Source organism: Balaenoptera physalus, assembly GCF_965194825.1.
Source record: "Balaenoptera physalus genome assembly, chromosome: 11".
NCBI lineage: Eukaryota > Metazoa > Chordata > Mammalia > Artiodactyla > Balaenopteridae > Balaenoptera > Balaenoptera physalus.
This window is the reverse complement of record NC_138896.1, coordinates 90,492,380-90,517,231: the sequence shown is the minus strand read 5'-3', so window position 1 is coordinate 90,517,231 and position 24,852 is coordinate 90,492,380. Positions and strand designations below refer to the sequence as shown.

General features: G+C 37.9%; 2 long non-coding RNA genes across 2 annotated transcripts in view; one reads left to right on the top strand and one right to left on the bottom strand.

Moving 5' to 3' along the window:
- LOC309637556 overlaps nucleotides 1-24,852 on the bottom strand; it is a 738,298-nt gene that overhangs the window by 640,464 nt on the left and 72,982 nt on the right. The window lies entirely within an intron of this gene.
- LOC309637585 overlaps nucleotides 5,805-24,852 on the top strand; it is a 418,822-nt gene continuing 399,774 nt past the window's right edge. The window contains exon 1 of the long non-coding RNA XR_014250681.1: nucleotides 5,805-6,021. This is a non-coding gene — a long non-coding RNA (uncharacterized lncRNA). The remainder of the gene's footprint in view (nucleotides 6,022-24,852) is intronic.

The following is a 24,852-nucleotide window of genomic DNA, read 5'->3' as shown; positions in this document are numbered from 1 at the left end:
TGTTCTTAAGGTTAAATAAGCTGGGGAAATGCAGCATGGAACAATTCATTCTACATTGAACAATGGAGAATAGATAGCAGAACAGAATGAAGAGCTTCTCAGAGCATTTCATAGGCTCATGTATCTTTTCAGTCACAAATATAATTCAATATTTAGACATCCATAGAATTATTTGACCTGGAACCCTTTTATGATGAGTATTTCTGAAGATTAGTGTTTCCCAGAACACAGTTTGAAAGGGGGGAAGAGGTTCTAAACGGCATCTTAGGTCAAAAGGAACCCTTTTATGGTACACTTGGACTCGTGTGTATAAAGACCATGTCATAAGAACTGGGAAACTCTCTGGTAACTCAGATCACTGTTGCTTCAGTTGCAAAGTGATTTCCATGGCCTGAATTGACAAGTTTACTCTTCCTGTATCCATTGAGAAGAAACTCTCTGCAGGACAAATTATTAAGTAAATACATTGTTTGGAACTTTTTTTAAAGTAAGATTTGAGATTCCCTGGGGTGGGAGTAGGGGTGCAAAATAGGTGAAAGGGATAAAGAGATACAAATCTCCAGTTATAAAATAAATAAGACACAGGAATATAACATACAGCATAAGAAATATGGTCAGTAATGTTGTAATAACTTTGTATGCAGACAGATGGTCATTAGACTCATTGTAATGATCATTTAATAATGTATGTAAACATCAAATCACTATGTAGTACACCTAAAAGTAACATAATATTGTATGCCAACTACATCTCAATTGAAAATAGAATGAGATGCTATTTCAAGGGGCTTATATGCATTTTTGTATCTAAACATTTATCAAGTTGGACTATGGACCAAGTTAAATGTCTAAATTTAGGACAAGCACTGGGTAGGAGTTTGATGGCCAGTGAGATGAGTTTTACAGTCTTTACCCCAAAAACGAAACAAAAAGGAAGATTTGGTGGTGGGGGGGGGCGTGTAGCTTAAGTCTATAATTTATTGTTTACTTTCAATTCTCGAAAGCCAAAATATTGCATTGAACAAGGGCTTTATCAATCTGTCTAATTTAACTTTTCCATCATTTGAAGAAAGAATTGATGATTAATTTCTCTCCTTTTTGAAAATTCTGTCCTCTGAAAATTCCAACATTTTCAAAGGATCTGATAAATAATACCAAGTTCACTGGCATTTCAAACAGACAAGACACTTATCTATTTTAAACCATTATGAATGTCATATTTCCATTCAAACTTGAGATCACATTTTCAGCTACCAACCAACTATGGAAAAATCTTTCAGACAACAATAACCTCTTAATTGAAGATTTCTCTTAAAATCATTTTTATAGAATAATGTGGGAGTTCTCCTCCTGAAAAACAAAATTACTTTTAATGAAGCAGTTCAAAATCAGGGCAGGGAAAGAGCAAAGAGTTTCCTTGAGGTTCTGGTGACAGTTTACATAAAAAGATGTTTTATTTTCTCTTTGCAGGGTGTACACCATCATTTTGTCTTATTATTCCTGACATTCAGTTCATCATATTAGCATCTTTGTGGGAAACAAGAAAGCAATTAAGGTTTTTGCTCTTTATTCTTTGGGAGACAGAGATTTGCTTTCCCTCAAAACACTTAATGATGAGGCAGACCTGGTCAAACACCAATGCACGGATTTTAAAATGCAATAAAGATAGAGCTTTAATAATTTTCAATTACAGTTATTCTGCAATAATGTTAGCAAATCTCATCTAAAAAGTAAATTATTCATTGAATAGGAAATGGGAAAGCCTAGGGATTGTGTGACTTTCCCATTTAAAGTTTCACTAAGATTCTCCTTGATAAGGTCCTTTTAAAAGATTACATATTTTATACTTTGTTTCTATCCTTTTTCTTCATTCATGATGCTGTTTCTACTTTTTAATATACTTTTCTAACAAAACACGGTAGTTATAGAGCGGCCATTCAGAGAGATCTATTCAGAATAAGTATTCATTCACTTGCTGCCAGGAATACTGATAATATGATATTTTTTATTTAGTTTTAAGAATACATTTTTCATTTTAAGCAAATGAGACTTAGAACCAAATAAAAAAACTGTCAATGTCTTTCATTTGAAAATTGGTAGGAAAAATTTTTTCATGTTGCCTTTGCATTAGCGAATCTTACCTTTCACGTAAATAAATAGGTCATTTATTGGAAAGTACATAGAATACAGCAAAACTACAGAATCCCAGAAAATATTTTAAATCAAAATATGATAAAATGAAAAAAAGGCAACACAGACATTTTTCTTTAAAAAAAGAGAATCAATGCCTTTCTCATTAAACTTGAAAACACATCATTAACTTAGTCACTTTCTATATTCCCTTTGCAATAATTTCCAATATTTGTGCTCAGATAAATGTTAGATTCTTTATAATCTACCTCCTCACTCTCCTTTCTTTTGCCAGGAATTTAGTTACACTTGTTAATCTTCCTGTCTTAAAGTTGAAAGGGGTGTCACAAATTTAACTTGGTGATTAGCTTTGTACAAAATTCTTGCAATGAAACTCGTGACTGGAAGACTTTGTGTGCAGAATTCTAGAACATATTCCAAACTTTCACAAGATTTATGGGAAGTGTTCTTGAGTTCAACACCACATAAGTCTGAACTTTTCATCCAGTGAATATCACCAGTTTATCTCACAAACCCAAGCCAACATGTTTGAGATGGCAATGCTGTAGGAAATTTGAAGGCATACATCAAATTCAGTGGTTTCTGCTGAATATTATTTTAAGTTCATGGATCTTTTGTTTGTTTGTTTATTTCAAATCTTGTTTAAGGAAAGCATTTGTTTATCCACTTTAATGGGAAACTAGATTAGGGCAAGATTAAGTGAATTAACTCCAGTATCTGTAGACCCTCTTCCAGCTGGAATAAGAAATCCCTTCTAACTGCCTCCATCTACTAACTTCACTCACACCATTTTATACAATGCTATAGGTTTATTACAATTGCAGATACTTTAATGACAAAACAAAAGAAATGGAATCCACATTTTTCCTTAATGAGCATGTCTCAGCACCACCTCTCTGTACAAGACATGGATGCTTAAATCTTCACAACCTTAATTTAACTTACATACTTAATATATCTTTAAGTATGAATCAATACATGAATATTAGAGGAACAATCTTTTTCATGAAATTATTCATAAAGAATCTTTGTAGTATTAACTTTTATTTTAGAAACCTTTTTGGAAAGCTCTTTAATGACGAAAATTAGGTAGACCTAATACGGCAGTTACATGCATGGGTCTTAGGGGTCTAAGACACACAGGTTCAAATTCTGGCTTGACCAATTACCAGCAAGCTTTAACTTCACATCTCTGGACTTCTGTTTCCTTTTTTTTTTGGAAATGGAGATAGCAGTAGTAGCAACCTCATGGATTACTGAAATGATTAAGGAGTCTAAAGTTCTCAGACCAGTACCTGGCATACAGCAAGCACTTAATGAACAGGAGCTACTGACTAGCGAATTATTGAAATGAATAATCAGAAGTAATAAGGCATCTTTTGCAATCTTGTCAAAGTTGACCTGAGTCAACAGAAATTATGGTCTTATGTGAAATTTAGTCTCCTTCAAATCCAGCATTGTATATTTGATCCCATAACTCTCCGTATGATTTGCACGGTTCTATGCTCTCCCTCTCCCTATCTCTAGGAAAATATGGACACAAGTTTCACTGATATGACAAGATTATTGTTGGTGACTATAAAAATGCTCAGCAAAAAAACATGAAGGTAAAGTGCTACCTGCCAACGCTAAAAGGAAGAACGTCCTAAAGTAAGCTACATCTTAAACCAAATTTGAGTATTTATTTAAAATCTCCACTTGAATAATAAATATCTTTTCATAGAGTGATACCTTGAACCCTACATGGTACTTGAATCAGTATGGAATATTTCTTATCACAGAGATTCATTGTTCATCATCTCTACTTGACTTTGTCAAAGATACTTTCTTAAAAATCTTTTCCCAGTGTCTTGATTTATAAAATATTCTACTTTTCTCTGACTTCATTTATTGGTTCAGAGATATGAATGAGAAAAAACTAAAGAGAGGCACCCATGAGCCCTGAAATATATTTGTGGGCATTTTGTGAAACTAAATGACTTCTACCCACTTTAGCTTAAATGAGTCTCTTGACAAATACTGTAAATACAAAAGTTACTAAAATGCCTTTGATTTGTGTTCTTTGATGCCCATTTGCATAAAGAACTTATATTTGACTACTTCCCTTTCAATTTTTATTTATATTTTGCTGTATTTACAAAAAGGTTTAGTTGGAGAAAAGAAAATTACCCAATATTTTCTACCTAAGGCCAAAAGGAACATGCAGCTAAGAATAAAGGATCTAGACATCCTATCAGTTCCTCTTGAGAGTCCAATAAGGTGAGAAACACTGGGTAACCTACTCTTTGTAATGCTCAACAATATGTAAGGTAAGATTTGGTTTTAAACATTCTCATCAGGAACGCACACAAGTAGACCAGCACACACCAGAGATTTAGATTCATGGGGTTCACAGGCTACTCAAGGTTCAACCCCTCTTCCCACAATCTCCTATGGTGGGTGTAAAACTGAGAGGAATGAATTGGCACTTCCAATTTGATCCATTTGTCATTTCCAACCTCATCAAGGAGCCCTGTTGTCTCAGTCAGGCTGCTATAACAAAACACCATAGACTGAGTTACTAGAACAACAGACACTTATTTCTCACAGTTCTGGAGGCTAGAAGTCCAAGATCAAGGTGCTGGCAGATTCAGCTCCTGGTGAAGATCCTCCTCCTAGCTTCACACCTTGGGCTCACAAGGCAAAGAGAGAGAAAGCTCTGATCTCCCTTCCTCTTCTAAGGACACTAATCCCATCATGGGAGCTCTACCCTCATGACTTCATCTAAACACAATTACCTCCCAAAGACCCCACCTCCAAATACCACCATATGGAGGTTAGAGCTTCAACATATGAATGGGGGAGGGCCACAAACATTCAGTCCATAACACCTCTTTCCATGTATCAGTGTACCGTATCTCACTTCCAAAACTCATAGCAGGAGACACACTCATATATATCATTTTTCATTTATGAGTGTGCTAGACCAAATCCCTTAGGGCCAGCTCTTCCTTCATTAGTTGAATCAGTGGTCAAGTAAAATATAAATAATGATGTCGAGATAAACATTTAGCCGGACTTGATTACCTACATTTTCAAAAGCCATCTAATTTTGTCTCTGTATATGTATTGATTTTATGTGATTGTAAATTTGGTTTGTGTGCAGTTACATGAATATAACCTGGCCTATTATTTACTCTGGCTTTTAAGAACTATGTACATGATCAAAATATCAACAGCCTAATAACATGGGAAAATTGATTTAGCGAAAACAAGAGATTATGTCATAGCATTATCATAGCTAATTAATGCCTTCATGCCTTTTAAATTTCCATTTTATCATTAATAATGGTGTGGTAAAACTTCCTAATTAAAATAACTCTACCATATGCTGTCATATGTGTCCATTTTGTTCTGAAAGGAAATGTATACCTCCTTTCTTATGCATTATTCTCAGCCATCTGTGAAAACTAATCCTGTGGCAAACACCAACCAGCAATTCTTCAATTTGATGTTATAAAGCGTTAAAATACTTGGAATCCTACATCCAGCCATGTTCAGTTGCCATTATTTCTTGTTCATAGAAGGCACTCAATACTCCAGAATGTGTGTGTCTGTGAGTTTGGGCCCGTCTATCATGAAAAGGGAGTTTTAGTGACTTCCTTAGGACTCTCAAAGATGAAAAAGAGGGCTTCCCTGGTGGCGCAGTGGTTGAGAATCTGCCTGCTAATGCAGGGGACACGGGTTCGAGCCCTGGTCTGGGAAGATCCCACATGCCACGGAGCAGCTGGGCCCGTGAGCCACAACTACTGAGCCTGCGCGTCTGGAGCCTGTGTCCCGCAACGGGAGGGGCCGCGATAGTGAAAGGCCCGCGCACCGCGATGAAGAGCGGTCCCCGCACCGCGATGAAGAGTGGCCCCACTTGCCGCAACTAGAGAAAGCCCTCCCACGAACCGAAGACCCAGCACAGCCAAAAATAAATAAATAAATAAAAAAAATAAAAGTAGCTATAAAATATAAAAAAAAAAAAAAAGATGAAAAAGAAATCAAGCCCACTATGTCAGCAGCTGCCTTTGTATTCAACATCTGTCTTTTTGAAAGACTACATCATTGGAATTTTTTAAACCAGTGTTAAGTATCAGACTGTCAACTGGCAAATTGATTCATTTACACTAATTGTGCTTATGAAAATATTTGGATTTATTTCTCCCATTTTATTTTGCAAATAGAAAATATTTACCATGATTTCCCTTTGCCCCTCCCAAACCAAAAAAAGTGTTTTGAATCTTAAATTTTTACCATGCTTTCTTAACAAAGCACAGAAAATTTTTAGATATAGCCAAGAGCACTTGAACTTTGCTCATTCACATTCTGTTGTTGAATATGGCAGTTCCACACTGTTTTTTTACCCTCTACCATATTAGCCTTTTCCCCCATATCAACATCCTTTCAAGTAACTCACATCATTTCCCACATCTTGGTTCACCAATGCTTCTTCTGCTCCAGTGTTTCCTTCCTGAGCTTCGATCTTCCTCTTCCTAAAGCCCATCTTTTGGTGACTATTAGGCAAGTTTCTATGAAAACATGCTTCATATCGTCACTTTTACTCTTGAGTATTAGATTACCTGGCTGCATAACTGTAAGTTGATAGTTATTTCCTTCAGGACTTTGCAGATATTTTAGTGTTTTTTAAAACCTGTTACTACTGTTAATAATTCTACTCTTAGTGAATGTACTGCTCCTTTGTAGGTAATCTATCTTTTCTCTCTACTTGTTTTCAAGGTTTTCACTTTATCTTTGGTATTTTACAATTTATTTATGATGTTTCTAGATCTTGATTTATTTTTATTTACCTTGCTTAGTACTCAATGTAACTCTTCAATCTGAAGATTCATGTCTTTCATTTATACGTAAAATTATTAACCAAATATAATATAGTTTATCTCCCAATCACTATATTATTTCCTTCCAGAAAATGCAGTAAATTTCTTGGACCCTTTTATTTCATTTTCCATGTCTTTTAATGTCACTTCCTTATTTTACAATTTTTTATCCTTCAGGACAACAATTGGTGTAAGGTCTTTAAATCTCTATCTCTCTTTCTGTCTCTCTCTCCGCCCACCCCCCCGACCACCTCCCATATATCTACCGTATAGCTAATCTGCTCTTTGACTTCTTGAGGTATATTTTAGGACCACATTTTTCATTTGTGTAACTTCTGATTTTGAAATCAAAATTGCCTCTTCTTTCATTCATACTGTCCCTCCTCATTCATGAAGTCTTTAAACAATTTAAACTTACTTGTATAAAACCCTCTTATAACCTCAAGTTCATTTCAGTGTCAATCCTCCTGTTTGTATAATCAGCTTATTCTCTCTAATAATGGATCACTTCTTTGTGTGATTTGTCATTTTTTTTTACTGCAAACACATCTTCAGCTGAGATTATTTTTCCATGGGAGTTCTATGCACTGAGTTATAAAAACAACTTCAGGGTATAGTTTGGGGTTTTTTTTAGATGGGGGGTGTCTGATAAGTAGTCTAAGCTGTGTCTTGATACATCAATGATAAGAATCCAGCCTCTTGTCGTTAAAGATTACACACAGATCTGCTATCCTGCTAACTACTCTGGATATAGTTCCCTCTATTTATAAACCCCCGGAACCTGGATATTTCCCCCATCTTTCTTTTTAACTCAGCTATAAAACGTTTTGTCATGAATTTTATCTAGCCTATCCATGTGTTCTTATGTGGGGTCAGAAAACTTCATTAACTCTGTTCCTTGTATCACAAGAGCAAGAAGTCCCCACACCACATTGTTATGTAAAGATCTAAGATTAATATAGCACAGTACTTGGTGAAAATCATTATTTATCAATGAGGTTAAACCAAGGGACATGACTTTGATCAAATGAGGAGCAGAGGCCCCCAGGAAAGCCAGGGACATTGTAAGCAAATGGCTTCAGAAGGGTCTTAAATTTGATCAAAGAAAGGTTTCTTCCTGGCTACTAATTTCTTCTATCCTGGGAGAGGTGCTTTTCTCCCAACTTCATGGGTAGGTGGCATCTCTACAGGTATCCCCCCATTTCACAATAATTTCCCTTCTCTGGGAACTGAAAAAGGGGAAATTATTCACCACCTCTTCCCTTCTCCACAGGAACAGGTCCCAAACGGTCCTATTTTTACTGACCCAAGCTGAGCCAATCAGATACTCTCTTCTGGGAATTTAGAATTAAGACTGAGAGTAGCTAAGTTAGTCTTTACATGTGGCTGAACCTACAGTACCTAAACCTGGGAGGTGTAAAGTAGCTGGATTCCACACTATGGAGAGAGAAGAATATAGCAGTTCTGTAAAAGAAATAGGAATGAAAAACAGAGAATTCAGACATTCTTCCAGTTTCTGATTCTAGTTTTCTCCTGGGGACCAGGTGTATTTCTACACCTGATTTCCAGGATACACCCTTTATCCTTATAATAAATTATGCATCTTCACTTAAATTCCATCAAATTGGCTGCTATGTCTTGAAACGAGAAGAGCCTTAAGACATTAGTCCTGGGGACACAATCAGAGCCTGTGGCAAATAGCAAGGGAAATACACCAAGCTCTAGGACAGCCAACACGGGTCCAGAATTGACAATGTGCCAAACCCTAGCTAGTGCTGGCAAATGAAATATGGAAAAGACAGTTCCAGTCCTTGAGTATCTTACAGAGTAGAAGAGTAGAGAGAAAGACACATGAACAGATAATGGCACTACAGATGCTTCTCCACCTCAAAGTTTTCTGGATGGTCCACCACTTCCACACCACCAACCAGACAAGGTTGGGTGCACCCTGTGGCCATCTCTATCACTGTTGTGTCAGACACAGTTATCAGTATCACTCACTGGTATATCTCCTTCATAAATGTGAGTTCCTTGAAAATAGAAACAGTGCTTTTCTTCACAGTACCTCTAATAACTTGCAAAGTTCCTATCAGACAGTGGTTGTTCAATAAATAACTGCTGAATGAATGACAACATGAAAAAATATGGGGACCTATACAGAAATAAGGCAGAGGAAAGAACAAGTTATTACTTCTATTTAGAAAGGGCTTGGAGGACCTCTCAGGTGACAGTATAATGTGCAAGATAGAAGCACTGGATTTACAGCCAGAGATCCCTGAATTCAAAGGCTGTAGCAAGCATTTATTAGCTGTGAGACATTTTCTTCCTCTGTAATATAAGGATGTTCTTGATAAATGCCCCACAGGGTTACTGTGAACGTTAAGTGTGGGAAAGAACCCAAGAGGACACACATACACTCATACTAGTTAGAGCCTGGATTCCAGGTAAAGAGAACAGGAATGGAAACTGCAGGGCATGAGAGATCAAGCTCTTCTCCTATATGTTATCCCTGCACCATAAGTGGGTTGGTGGGATTGGGGGTGCAAATTTAAGCACCTCTGTATCTGCTATTTGACCACTTTAGCATACAGAATTCAAGGACTTGTTGAAACTGGAAAGAAAAGGCTCCACGCAGCTGGAACCTTAGGGCAATGACTGTCTGAGAGAAGAGGAGAGCCCTGAGGATGGAAAGAAATCCAATCTAGAAGAATCACTAAAGGGTCAATCAATCAACAGTACAAATTACTTTGGTGACAAGTGGACATGCATTGATGAATGTTCAGGAAATGGACCTCTTCTGGGTTTCAGTAGCATGAGTATCAATAAGGGACTCTGACAAGTTTCTGGTTGATAAAAGGGTGGCTCCAGGTGATTAAGGTTTGAGCTGCCACAGGAGTATGAGAACAAGATCTTACCCTAGAGAGACAGAGAGGCTAGAAAACTCTAAATTATGTGTTCATCACTGGGGGCACTATTGCCCCAAGGGAGCAAGAATTCATTCTTGGGGGTTTGAAATCTTAGATAGTAAGTGGTCCTCCAAAAGGCCATCAAATATACACATATATACAGGATATCTGTGGTATTGAAATATTATAGCAGGGGAGGAGTAACAATTAGGAAAACATGTTTAAAAAAGACTCCTTAGGTAGGTGATGACTGAAAAAAAAAACAACAGTTGAGGCACCTTATGCCTGCAATTCCAGAGGCTGCCACCAGGGGGATTAACAGAGTGAGGGACTAGCATGCTTTTTTAATTCTTTATGTATATCTATCTATCTATCTATATATGTAAACATATATATATATATACTTGTTTTAAATGAGAAAGAGCTCAGTTAAAACAGTCTAACACAACCAGCATGGGTAAACATTAAAATGTAAGAAACGAGAGGTAAACACATTTAAATCTAAAATGATACTTCTGTTTTTAGACTAGTGTTAAGTACTGTATAAATTAAATTTAAGGATAAATAAAATTGTTTCTAATATATTTTTAAAGACTTTATATGGCGTAGAGTGAAATTATAATTGAATGAAACTGATGATCCAGGAAGATGAACCAGGTTTTTCCTTCCCATCTTACCAACACATTGTAGGATGCCTCCAACTTAAGAGGCATACATTCAAATACTTCCTAAGTAAAACCCTCCACATCTCCACATCTTATCCCTTCATTGCAGTGTATGAGACAGAGTCACCTCTCAGAGGCCAGTACACAGAATCTTTCTTTCCATCCACCACAGCCTGTTAATTCCTAGGACAAATCTCTTCCTTTCATAAACTCTTAATTTACAGACTATCAAAAGAAATTTGAGTTATTATCTCAAATTTGAGTTATTATCGCAAAGTGATAATAATTTTTTTTAATTTTTAAGAAGAAAAAAAGAAATTTGAGAAGAATTAAAAGCAGAACTGAGAATAAGTGGGTTGGGTAAGGAACAGCTCCCCAGTGACTACTAAAGTCAACCCAAACACCTTGCACTGGAATTTGAGGTCATTCCATTTGTAAACCCAACTTTCCTTCCCAGGGGTATTGTCAACCAAATCCCTGCATGAAATCTGCATTTCACCCAAAATGAAACTATTCCCAATTTATGACACATATGCCACTTTTCCTACCATCTATTTTCTCAAACTTTCCCTCCCTTTAATATAGTCTCACCTCAGTCCACACCCCACAGCCTCATTTTTACATACCCAATCCCATAGCTCAAGGCCTAGTTCAAATGCTACACTCTCCATAAAGACTCTCTTGGGCTCTGCCATCAGATGAGCTTTCTCTCTCTTTCCCTTGAATCTAATTAACATTTAATTTGGGTCCTTATTTTAACACCTTAATCTCCATTTCATGCTGGTTTTCAGGTGTATATGCTGTCTCCCTGACCCCACTCACAATGGAGTTTAAGCTTCTTGGTGGCAGATATGTGCCTTATTCAATGTCATGATTCCACACAGCCCTCAAGAGAATGCACTGCACACAACAGGATCCAACAGTTACAGAAGCTGCTCTATCTGTGGCTCAGGCTATATAAGTGAGTTGTGGATGTCACTCAGATTCGAAGTAGTATTTGCAATTCAATGTGAGCTCTTAGGAAAATAGCTCTTATTAGGCAGGGATTTTTGTGAATCATTAACAGGCAGCAGCAGTACTAGGGATTAATTTTAAGAATATTTCTGTTAGAAAATTCAAAGGCTACCTTAACCAAACATGTATATCCCAGACAAGCGCACCTGTTGATCATCACAATGACCACAGCTGAATTCTAAAACTCCTCCCTTAGTTAGAAAGATATGTAAAGCCTTGTTACTCAAGCGTGATTCAGAAACCATCAGCGTGGTTCAACCCAGGAGCTTGTTAGAAATGCAGAATCTCAGGGTACCCTCCAGAGGCACTGAATCAGATCTGCATTTTAACAAACATACACAATGGAAGTTTAGAAGCTCTAGTTTAAACATTTAAATGTTTAAATGGACATTTATTAAATTTTAAATATCCATTTGTTTCCATTTATTTGGACATATATTTATGTCCAGCTATATGATGTCCATCTATTTATTAAAGGAGCACATCATAAAAGCTTGTTCAGTATACTTAGCATTTAAAGTTGGGAAGGTAACTGCATGTAACATAAACATAAAATTAAAAAGGAATTAAAATACCATGTCAAATCACTGTTTCTCACATTTTGCCTTCAGCCTTCCTAAAAACAGCACAGGAAAACTGTTCAGGAGTGGGGAACACCAACTATCTAGCTGTTCCTGAAATTTCTCTTCTCATGAAAAAAAGAATAAAAACACTAAATATCAACATGACAGGGTTGGAAGTTAAGCGGCGGCATCACAAGTGGGGCTCATGAAATCCAAATGGTGTGATTCAAGTCTTCAATGGAAAAAGGAGCATGTCTCTAACCTCTGAGGAAAGACCCAGAAGACCCCTGAGAAGAGGAGAAATATGGTCTCCCCACCAGGCTGACACCCTTAATTATGGCTTTTGAGCTTTTGATGTTCTGACACGTAAATAGCTAAAAATTTGCTTTTTCATTTTGTGCACTTGCAAGTTGGAAATGTCATCAAGTTTCATCAAGATTGAAATGGGGTCCAATTTGCTAAAAATGCCTCATGCATAAGGAAGTTCTGTGCTCTCTTCCACATGGGAGTCAGCCTGCACAAAGCACTATGCACGCCGAGCTGGAAAGATCTTGATATGCCAGTCAAATACTCAAACAGAGGGAGCAGTCACACTTCGGGGTCTTTGCCCTTTCAGGGGGAGGGGTGCCCCTGACCCTCAAACATTCAATCCCCAAATAAAACAGTTCTGTATACTCACTATACAAGTACTGTGTATAAACTACACCAACAGCTTCTCCCAACTCACAATTTCTGAAACACAGACCATTATTCTGCCATAGTGCACCCTCAAACAAAGAAAAGCAGGCCAGGGGCAGAAATAATTGCTGTTTTACGTCCCTTTTGCTTTCAACAAAGTATAAAACCAACAACTTCTTTCTTTAACAATGGGAAAGCAAAGTGAATTAGTCCAGGGAAAGACCACCTCCTTAGAATTTCACCTTATTTTTTTCACTGGGATTCCATTTCCCGTGATTCTGTCGAGAATCTCTCTCTGAGATTCTATGCCTAGTAACAAACTTTGAGAAGTGCTTGAGTTACTCCCTGGGTAGACGTGGGTAGACATGCTTTTATTTCCTTCTTCCATATTGATTCTTCTCCCTTCTGCTCTTCCCCCAAATCTACACATAATTACTATTTTAAATACTCATCTCGTGGTTCAGGATACGAAGAACCTACAGCAAAAAGAGTTTCTGCTGCCCAATAATTCACATTGAATGCAACAGGATAGTAAAGTTGTCAGGTTATTTCCTGATGGGACCCACATCTGAAAAACAGGAGCCCGGAAAGCAGCGAGCCTCAAACTTTCCAACCCACCCACAGTCGAAGATATGCACCCAAGAAGGGGCTGGCCTGCAGCTTGCTGTACTACCACAAACGCAAAATTTCTGTGAAACTCTTGTTGCATCCAAAAACTCCAACAGTTCTTCATTTTGTTTCTCAGGCTGTTTATTTTAAAGATTTTCTAAAAATTATTAAGCTTCCTGCCACAAAGTATAATTGGCACTTGTTAAAGGTTCCCCATGCTTTCAAATACATCATGACCCAGCTCTTCTTACCATGGGATTGCTCATACCCTACTCTCCATACTGAATATTAAGGGTCTGGGTGACCATAATAGTTTTAAATGTGACATTTTACCCAGTGCTTTTATGTTAATCAGCATCATCAAAATGTTGACAGCCAACATTAACTGAATACGTACTGTATGTCAAGCACTACGTAAACTCTTTACACACATACTCTCACGTAACAGTTAAAATATTCCTATAAGCAGGAACTGTTAGCCTCAATGTACAGATGTGGAAACTGAGGCTTAGCAAAGTTAAATAACTAATACTTAGTATCACAGCCAAGAAAAACAGGATTTTGATGATTCCTATGATATACTGCCTATTCATCTTTGTTTTTCACACAACCTGGAAAGACTTTATCAGACTCTCAAATTCAAAAGAGGAAACCAAGACTCCCAGTTTCACATCACGCAGTCAATAAACAGCAGAACTATCAATTCAAGATCTTCTGGCTCTAATAAGATTATTGGGTTTTCTGTCCTATCACAGATGCTTAGATCATTTCCAGTTTTACATTCCTAGAAATCATGATAGAAAAAAAGCTTAAATGAATCAGTAGAACATGATGAAACTTGGAGTCTTTATTTTCATGCAAATAGTCTCAGAATGAAGGTCAAGACATAAAGATTCAATGACCTTAATTGTTAAAGAATTAGAAATTCCATTAGTAACTATCACAATTTAATAATGCTCATTTTTTGTAAGAATGGCTGATAGTTACAGGAAATTATAGCAACCTCTTAATTTCTAAGACTATTTTTTCAAGTGCATTTTCCTAGTTAAAGATTAGGTGCCTTTTTCAGCTGCCAATAACAAAGGGGTTGAGGAAAAAATTTTGCCATTAAGAAGTTTCCTATCTTCTGACTGTTTAAAACAGGAGCGCACAGTGGTAAGCTCCCTGTCCCTAGGGGAATTCAAGTAGAAACTAGACAACAACTTGTCAAGGATGGAACCGAAGAGATTCACAATCTTTTAGAGTGACAGACTTTTTGAGAATGCCATAAAAGCTATGGACATTTTCCCCATAAAAACATACAGATGTGCAAAATTTTGCATACATTGGGGTAAGAAGCTTTGCTCTGCCATGTCTATATGGCAGGAAGTCATTTGGTTTGAGATGAATTTCATGCTTGTAGGTAGAGACAACAATATGTAAACTGGGAAGCTTTTCCATGGGCTTTGTCTCATCTCCCTCCCTCAACCTGGTTTCCAAACACCTATGGAAAAAAGGAGTCGCAACCTGGCATATTTTGTTTGGCCTACATGATGATTTATTTACTTTATTTTTTTTTAATTTGTTAAATCAAGAGCTCTAACAGAAAAATTCAGATTTCTGGATTCTGATAGAATAAAATCAGAGTTTCAAGGTACCCATGGTCATTTCAGCAAGATACCAATTTGCTGAAGCTGAATGAAGACCACAGACCATGCCTGTGGATGAGGCCATGCCAGTATGCCACAGTCCACACCACTCACTATTGCCACCCTAGCATGATCTGCTCTTTTATGTTTCCTATTTCACTATGCATTCCAGCTTGTGATCCCTGAAAGAGAACAACAGTTGCTGATCCAAAGTTTTCCAAGTTGGCTGTCAAATCAGCTGGTATGCTTCTGTTTAACCATAGTCTCTCTCGGTAGAGACATACACAGTACTTAAGGGAGGGGAAAGGGTGAGCTTACGGCCAAATCAAATGTAAGAGCAGAGAAACCTATGACGAAAGCCTAAGAAACAACCAAATACACCTATTAGTTTTCAGTCTATATGCCCATTTTCTCCTGATGACTACAAAGAGAGACCCAGTTAGCATGCTTTTACAGACCAGAGACAAGATGCAGTCCTTTCAATCAGGAGCGAACTTAGAGCTGTTCGTACAGGAAGAGAGAAGGATTCTCCCTCCTTTGCCCAATTCATCTTGTAGAACACAGCCCCCACCTCATTGGTCAAAAAGGGAAGAAGGATCTGGGAAAGAGGAAGGGACCTGAAAAGGAGATGCTTCTCCAGGGGCCTTTCCACTAAAATACAAACTGGGAGTCCCAGAAAAACTCCAGGGGCACCTAGAGAAATGATTACAGGTGGCCCTCAAATATCATAGAAATTGCACGTCAGTATGTTAGACATTGACAATTTTAACATAGGCTTGGATGCCAGATCCAACTGTTCTTACATCAACCAGTGAGCAAACATTTGCAGCCATTTCATGATGGTTCGGTTACATGTCATCTGGATACCAGTGCCTGGCGACTGATTTGAGAGTTATATTCATTCTTACCTTATTATTACTAAGGAGAGAGAGGAGCAGAAAAAGACGAAATGCCGATTCTAGTAATAAAAACTGTAGATCTTATCAACTTAATTCAAGTAAGACAAAGATGGAATCACTGAGCATTTCACCTCAATTGAATGTTCACTGGTCTTAAGCTGTATGTTAACTCTGAAGGCAAAGACCTAATTACAGAACATGTAGGAAATACTGAATATATATCAAAGAGAGAAACCACTGGGTGTAATTAGGAAATTGATCATTTATTTCTAATACTCTAGTATTGCAACCCTGCCAGAACTTCATAACTTGTATCATAAACTTTCATAACTTGTATCATAAACTTTCATAACTTGTAAGCAGTAGTGAACTTTTCCATTTTCTCCATTTTGCCTGCGTTTGCAGGAAGGCATTAGGTACGAAATCAGAGAATTATAATTTTAGTTTTGCTATTAATTGATTTTTCAGTTTAATTCAAGCCACATAACTGTTTCTGGTCTGTTTTCTCATCTGTCTAATGAGGTATTCTATCACTGGGATACTGGAAGGAAAATATGAAATAGTGGATATCAAAATGCTTGGAAAAGGTAAAATACTACTCAGATATAAGGCATTAGTAATATATGAGCGTGTTAGGTACATAATGCTTAAAAACCTGACTCATAAGCAAAATGTTACATTTTTTCACAAAGACATTTAAAAAATCAAATGACATATTTATTTTATCTTACCCTAAAATCTTCTTTTAAGATTCTTTTAAGTTCTCTTTTCATTAAAGAACGCTCCTAATATTCTCCCAGGTAAAACGATCAAGATGCAATTTAGAAAACAAGTGATTATAAACACTTAATATTCATTTACTTCTTCCATCCTGTCATTTGTTATTGTAACATTTATAGCTTTAAATATTAGTCCCGTCTTATTTAGAACAACATTGCGTAGCGCTGCTCATTTATCTATTTAAGAAAGGCAATTTGGAGGAGGGGTAGCTACAGTGATGGCAATTTGTCATTAACAGCAGTTCTAATTAAATAACCTCATCTACACATGACTGCACCATCTTGTACATTTTCCCTAAGACTAAGTATCTTCTAAACCGTAATAATCCACCAGATCAAAAATTCAGCAGCTTATGAAAGTGAGAAAATAGTGATTTACATGTTACACTTTAAAAGCTTCATCAAAGCTGTAACAATTTTGTTGGATAAACAATGTGATTCTTGAGATTAATAAGAATTTCTAAATATGAACAATATGTACCCTGAGGAGAATATGATCTAACAAGAAACTGATAAATTATGTTGGGCAAATAATCTGCATACTAAAATGTGTGTAATGGAGACAGGAAATTAAATATTGAAATGTGTAAATAATAAATACACAGTTTGGTGTGTTGGGGTTTTTTTCCCGCTTAACTGGGTTAAATCCCAGTCTCACAATAATAGATGTCCCAGTTCAGGTCCTGGTCATCCATACAAGAAAGAGAACAGAGTAAACTGACATGTGTCCCAAATCCAGATTCACACTGGGCAGGAAATAGGAAGTTGTTTGATGAGCTCCATTTGGAGTAGATACCTGGGAAAGAATGGAGGGAAATATCCATGGAATTTTTTTCCTAGACTTTCAAAAACAACATTTGGGGCTTTCTTCCTCTCCAGTGAATGAGTGCCTTTGAAAACTGGAATCAATTGCGCTGGTCCAAAAGACTATGATGATACGGAACTCAGCGGAAATACTGCCAAGGCTAAATTAATCAGAATGCTTATACAGGACCTGGATTCTGTAGCCAAGTGTTGGCTAAAAATTTCTTCCAAAGGCCATCTCACCACCCATTCCTGGTAGCCCCTTCAGGAAGACCTCACCAGAGCTAAATGAGTAGGCGGAAAACCCATCAGACATTATTTTCTTCTTCAGGACAGTTATTTCTGGGAGGAGAAAAGCTGAAAAGTCTTCCCAGGTCTGCACCAGGAACTGTGCAAGGACAGGTGCAAGGCATGGTGGAGGGCAGCAAAAACTTTCCAAAAGATTGGGCTGTGAAAGAGTGATCAATGTTAGCCAGGCAAGGAACAGGTAAGTGCATTCCAAGCAGAGGAAACAACATAAGCAGGAACTTGGAGGGACAAAGCATACATGCCGAAACATAAATAAGAGGTACAAAATGTTTAAAAATAAGACTAAAAGAGGAATTGAGGCTAAATTAACCATGTCTGTATTTGTCATGCTAAGAATTTTAGAAAATGAAGAAGAAGAGGCTAAGAATTTTAGGCACTGAAGAACAAGCTTGAAGAAAATACAAGTAATATTGGCAAAATATATAATTAACAAATGGTTGGTATCCTGAATATATAAAGAACACTTACAAATCAATAAAAAGACAATCCAGTAGAAATATGGACAGGCAATTTCCAGAACACACAGCCTAAATGACTACAAAAAGACACTTAAAAAGATGTTTTGTTTCAGCAGTAATCAGGAAACTGGAAATTAAACATAATAAGGTAGCATTTTAAATCTATCAGACATAAAAATCTAACAATACCAAGTGTAATGAAAATATGGAGCAATAAGAACTGTCATACACAGTTAAGGTGTGTAGAGGTATAACATTCTAAAGAAAAATTTAGCAATAGTCAATAAAAGTTTAAGATATCAATACCATTTGATCCAATAATTTCCCTCCTTGTACTACAGCTTAGAAATAAGTCTCACATGCATATATAAATATATCTGTGTAAGATTCTTTATAGTAGTAGTGTTCATATTTGAACAAATATAAATCACTTAAACATCAATCAACAGGAAATAACCCAGAAAAGTGTGGCAGACTCATACTCATAATAAAATATCACACTGCAATGAAAATGAACCAGAGCCACACATATCAAGGGTGAATCTCCTAAATATAATACTGAGCAGAGAAAAGAAAAAGCAAGTTGCAGAAAGATATACACCTTATGATGCCAGTCATATAAACTTTTAAAACACACAACATAATAACGTATACTGCTCGGAGGCATGTATATATGCAGTACAATATAAAGATAGACGTGGGACGTGGGAATGATCATTGCCACACTTCAGAGAAGGGTGTTTTACGAGGTAGGGGCAAAGACCCTGAGAGTTTCTGCTTATACTGGTAATATTTTATTTCTAAAGCAGGGATATGAAAGCTCATTATAATATTTTTTGTACACATATGTGGAATCTAAAATATGATGTAAATGAACTTCCACAAAACAGAAACAGACTCACAGACATAGAGAACAGACTTGTGGTTGCCAAGGGGGAGGGGGGAAGGGGGGAGAGGTGGAGTAGGAGTTTGGGATCAGGAGATGTAAACTATTACAGAATGGATAAACAACAAGGTTCTACTGTAGAGCACAGGGAACTATATTCAATATCCTGTGATAACCCATAATGAAAAAGAATATATATGTGTGTGTGTGTATGTATAAATATATATACACATATGCATACACATGTATAACTGAATCACCTTCCTGTACAGCAGAAACTAACACAACATTGTAAATCAACTATACTTCAGTAAAACAAGTTTTAAAAATAATAATATTCTTTATACATTTTCATACATTCAAAACACTTCTAAGTCAAATATTAAAACACTTCTAAGTCAAATATTAGATATCGCACAGAGATAGCAATAAGGAGAATGAATCAAGGTGAGGGAGAAAAGGGGGGAGGGGGACAGAAGTGGTAAGGTAAGTTTTAATTGGCAGAGATCCCTGCTACTAAAGCAATGACACACAAACCCTGCACTTTTCCAAGGAGGATTCATCAAGAGGCTGACTTTACCTGGACTTGAGTCTCCAAATTAACTCTATAAGAATCCTATATCCAAAAACATCCACAAATGGGTAGATTTGGCAAAAGAGACGCAAACTTAAAGGGGGAAAACAAAACAGACAACTCCACTCCAGTTCAAAAGTAATACCAAGTTCCCTACGGGGGCGGGGGTGGTAAAAAGAGCTAATTTAACCTTTCATCCCCTTGCTCCATATTTATTATGTGGTGATAATAATACAGGGGATGTTGTGAGGATTAATAAATTCATTTCTCAAGCTCTGTAGATAAAAATGTGCTCCATAAGTACTTCATTTTAAGAGCTATGAAATAGTTTGTTTATGCCAGTGTCCTACTCAGCCATTCCTTAAAACCTTATCTCCCAGTTCCGGGTTTTGAGATGAATATGGGGTCTTCTAAATGATTGCTAGTAACCTTTGAGGATTATGCATTTTAAGCACTGGTTCACAATGAATATGTGACCAGATATGTCACACAGGAGAAAGTCAAAAATATAATCCCTATGAGGTTAATGACACAAATTGTATTTAGAGTTTCAATTTGCTGCAATAATTCCGAACACTTTAGAATAAGTGACTTTGGCCTTAGCACCCAATGTCGGCCAATACAAAGACATCCTCATTTGGTGTCTATTAGAAATAAGACAGGGTTTTGCCTGGAAGGCAGCAAATCAAGTAGTAAAATTCAATGGAAATATATATACTATGCTCTTCATAAAGATAATTAAAGAAGTTTCTTTGAGTAGTTTTCCTAGAAGCAGGCAATGGTTTATACCAATTCATCCATACTTTCTTGCCTAGCCTCCTTTTGGAAAAAGAGCACAAACTTGGAATAAAGCTGGCCCGCTTTCAATAAAATTAAACTTTATTTTGAACCAACAATTCTGGCCATTTTATGATAACTTCAGATGCATTCATTCATCCCACAATTACATACCAGAGGTATACTTTTTATACTTTTCTTTTAGCACCCACATTAATACCAGTGGTTAGGGTAGCAACGAAATATTCTAAGCACTTACTATATATTTTCTCATTTAATCCTCACAACAACCCCTAGGAACTATCACTGCCCACATTTTATAGCTGAGTAAACTGAGGCCAAGAGAAACTGAGAGATTGCCAGGATTATTACTAGTAATTGGCAGAACTGGGTGTTGAACCTACTTCCTAACCATGATGCTATAATCACACTAACAGATATAAAATGTACGCTGTGATAAGCTCTACAAAGAAAAGGTATGTGGTCTTAAGATAGACTATAAATTAGATTTAACCCAACCAGGCTGTAAGAGACACCTGAGCTGAAATCTGAAAGATGACTAAGAGTTTATTCGAGAGAGACAAGCATTCCAAGGAACAAGAAGAAGGACTGAAGGCAGACAGGATGAAATGAGACCACTGGGGTAGGCATGAGACATTGATGAGAGATTAGAGAGAGCAGAGATGCCAGACAATGCAGAGTGTCTGTACCATAGGGAGGAGCTTTGTCTTTCTGTTAAGATCGATGGATGGAATAGCACTGGCCGTGTTTAACGAGGACGAGAGGGAGCAGGAGGCTCACGTGAGCATATTCACCTTTTGAGACGATCTAAACTCTAGAGCAGATTGAAAGGACTCAAGAAAAGGTGTCTGAGGCTATTAGCTTGGTTCAGGCAAGAGATAATGGTGGTGACCTCACCAAGGAACTGGTGGTGGGGATGGAGAGGCGCAGGCACAATTGGAGCTACTTAGGAGATGAAAAGCGACAGAGATTGGATAAAGGGAAGTGAGGGGGAGACCAACGACCCGCAACTCATAGGTTTCATTCACGCACAGCTTGAATCTTATACAACGTGCACCATGTGCAGGCTGATGGTTACATGGTTTTCAAAGTCAAAAGCAGTGCCTCAGGAAAGTTAGCCCCCGGAGTCAGGTTTGTGGGTTTGTGGTTTCCCCATATATCACAACATAAATGTAGAAAACTTACTACAGAAGGATAGGGGTTGCAAAACGTCCCCAAAAGGCACCTAAGGGCTTTGACTGAAGACTTCAATCATTCATTTAAAAATCAAATAGCTTTGGTTTTAGAAAAGAGATTTTTTTCATGAACGGGGTAATCTGGTTTTGCTTCAGGCATCATTTCAAACGTTCTCTGCAGGAGTATTTCTGAGTCTCAGTTTGCATCTCTAAACTAAAGAACCAGTGAGATCTGTGCCCACTCCACCCCACCACATGGGCTGCGTGGAATTTCACAAACCCAACTCCTTTCTTCCACTGCTGTCCAGGGCTCTTCTCTGGGCACCATACCCAAAACCTTCACCCCTATACCTAGTGGGCAGGACATTCCTGAATGTCACACAGAGAGGAGCCAAGAGTGCACCCACCGTGTAAATAAGAAATGAACTTAGAGGTAGTTTCTTCCATTCGGAAGACGGTTATAGCACAAGTCTAACACAGGGCAGATTATCTTGTCTCCAAGCAACTAAGCCAATTCCTTTCTTCAGGCACAAAGATCTACAGTCTAAGCCAATGGCAATTAAGGAAGCACAATCCTCTAGAGTCTTATGGCCACTCCAGAGCATTTCTCTAGCTTCTATTTAGTTTTTGTTAGCCTCAGTTTCCTTATCCGCACAATGGGTATAACAGTAGTCACCCAATGAGAACTGAAGGAAGTAACCCATCAAGGCCACAGTGTCCAAACAGGGTATGTTCTTTATATGTTCATTATTATGGTTATGCCCCATCCACTGATATTCAGAAAAGAAGGTGAGAATACCGATGTTAGAGAAAAGACAGCCCTTGGCTACAGGAGCTTCACATTCTAGTGTAAGAGACAGGGAACAAAGGAAGGCTTGTAACGAGGAGGACCAGTGAAGACACCTCGCCAGGCCCCTGACTCTCTCTCCCCTTGCTCCTCCCAGCGTTTTCACTGTGCCAGTCCCAGGAGAGTTTCGGGGGAGGCCTGGCACGAATCTGCAGAAGGAAATTTAAGAACACTGAGCTGGTAGAAAAAAAACTAGACAATGCATCCAGAGACCCTCGCCTAAGAACTTGATGAAGCAAATCACTAAACTTGGCTGTCTCAGGCCTCCATTCCACAAACGACAGGGTCCCAATCTCACCTATACACAAAGGCACGTTTGCATTTAGGAGAGGATGAGGTGAGATGCTAAGTGAACAGGCCACTGAAAAATAAAAGCTATTAACCCAGTGTATATTAAGCACCTACTGCCTGCTCAGCAATGTGATAAATGCAGAGCAGAATGAGTTCACACAAGGTCCCGGCTTGGGGGCAAGAAGAATGGTTCTTCTTTGGGTGGGGCAAGAAGAATGGTTCTTCTTTGGGTGGGACAAGGAATACCAGTTTTAAAGCTTAACAGTACAAGGCAGAATAAAATAAAAGGATAAACGACATAGTGGAGATGATCGGCTGACAGGATTTTAGAGCAATGAGAGAACAATAAGGACAACGCCTTCTGTCCTTTATAAAGGACAAAGTTGGGTCAAGAAAGATGATCCAGTGGAAATTAGGGGCTGTTCCAGGGTACAAACAACCTGAGTGATGACCCAAAGGTAGAAATGAGCAAGGCATACTTGTAGAAAATTGAAGTGTCTATTATGAATGTTAAAAATTTATACATAGCTTTAAAGAAATTTAGTCTTTGAAAACCTCATCTAATCACTCTTTTGTTTCATTGCTTACATTTCACAGCAGGTATGACTCTGCATATGGGCAAACTGAGACCAAGAGAAGTTCATTTCCAAACCAAAGCCAAGCAGCACAGCGGAGACAAAGGTCAAAAGCCCAGATCTTCACTTTCTTATTTCTAGCCTCATCTTGGATATTATGGTCTGAGGCTCCATGAGGAAAAAGTGAAAAACTCTCACCTCTTTTACTTCTTCCATGAACTAAAAGAAAGCAGTCAGGGGTTCAGAAGGTAGGCAACTGGAGTTCAGCTGAAGATTTAATCTCTCCTATGTTCCTGAGTGAATATTATTCTCCTGATAACCCTGCATGTACACTGTCACAGCTACCTTAAAGGTCACATCTTCCAACCTTCAGAAGAACACAGTTTAGAGTGTCAAAGGCTGCTCCAGCATCTATTACGTGCTTGTCCTGAGTTTTTTGTTTCTGATGACATCACCAAATATTTGCACATTGCCCCAGTTGATGGTGTTGCCAAACCTTTCCACTAAATGACAGTCTCATGAAGGCCCTGTTGCTTATTAGACTGTACTTACGTATCAGCATCCTTCAACACTGAAAGGGCTTACCTTCCAGATGCTTTCTCAACAAATTTGAAAGGTAGTTGCTCAAGGTGACTGAGTGGGATTTTGTAAAGTCAGTGAATGACAGGACGCCAATCCTTATCCATAAAGTTCCACTTCAAATTAGCAATACGCCACAAGAGTAGGCAAGAATTGTTCTGGCTTTAGCTGGCAGATGCGCCCAGGTGGTACCTACTCTCTGGCCAGACCTGGCAAACCAAATGAATCCCGCCCCCCTAAAATCACTGCGGGCTTGTTTTCACTGAAAGCCCTATGGCTGAGCAGAGAGATCGGGGAAATACAAATGTATCTGTGTGAAAGGCAGCGGTGACCTATGCCTGAGGGCCTCACACACACAATCAGTTAGGAGCCTCATCTCCCAAGTGCCTTGAAATGGTTGGAAATTATGCAGGCTAAGCCATGTTGCAGCCTCATCAAAAACAGACTTGCACATTTTTCCCCCTGAGGTCACATGTTAGGTCACCCAACCCAAGGAACAATGCGCAAAGCCATCCAAAGTGTCGATTCACCCCATTTGTATGTGGTCCATGATGGACGGATGAGGAGAGACTAAATGAGACCCTTTTCTCAGAGGCTAACATAAGTTACAGTCCCACTTACACATCAAGCCTAAGTATAATATTAACATATACATGGATCCTGCATTTTTAGAAGAAAGGGGAAAAAAGGATTTCTAATAATATACTACTGCATACAAAATTTATCTAAGTAAATAATTATTTTTAAACCTAAGATTTAGGCAGCTTTACTATTCCACATTATGCTAATGTTTGACAATTAC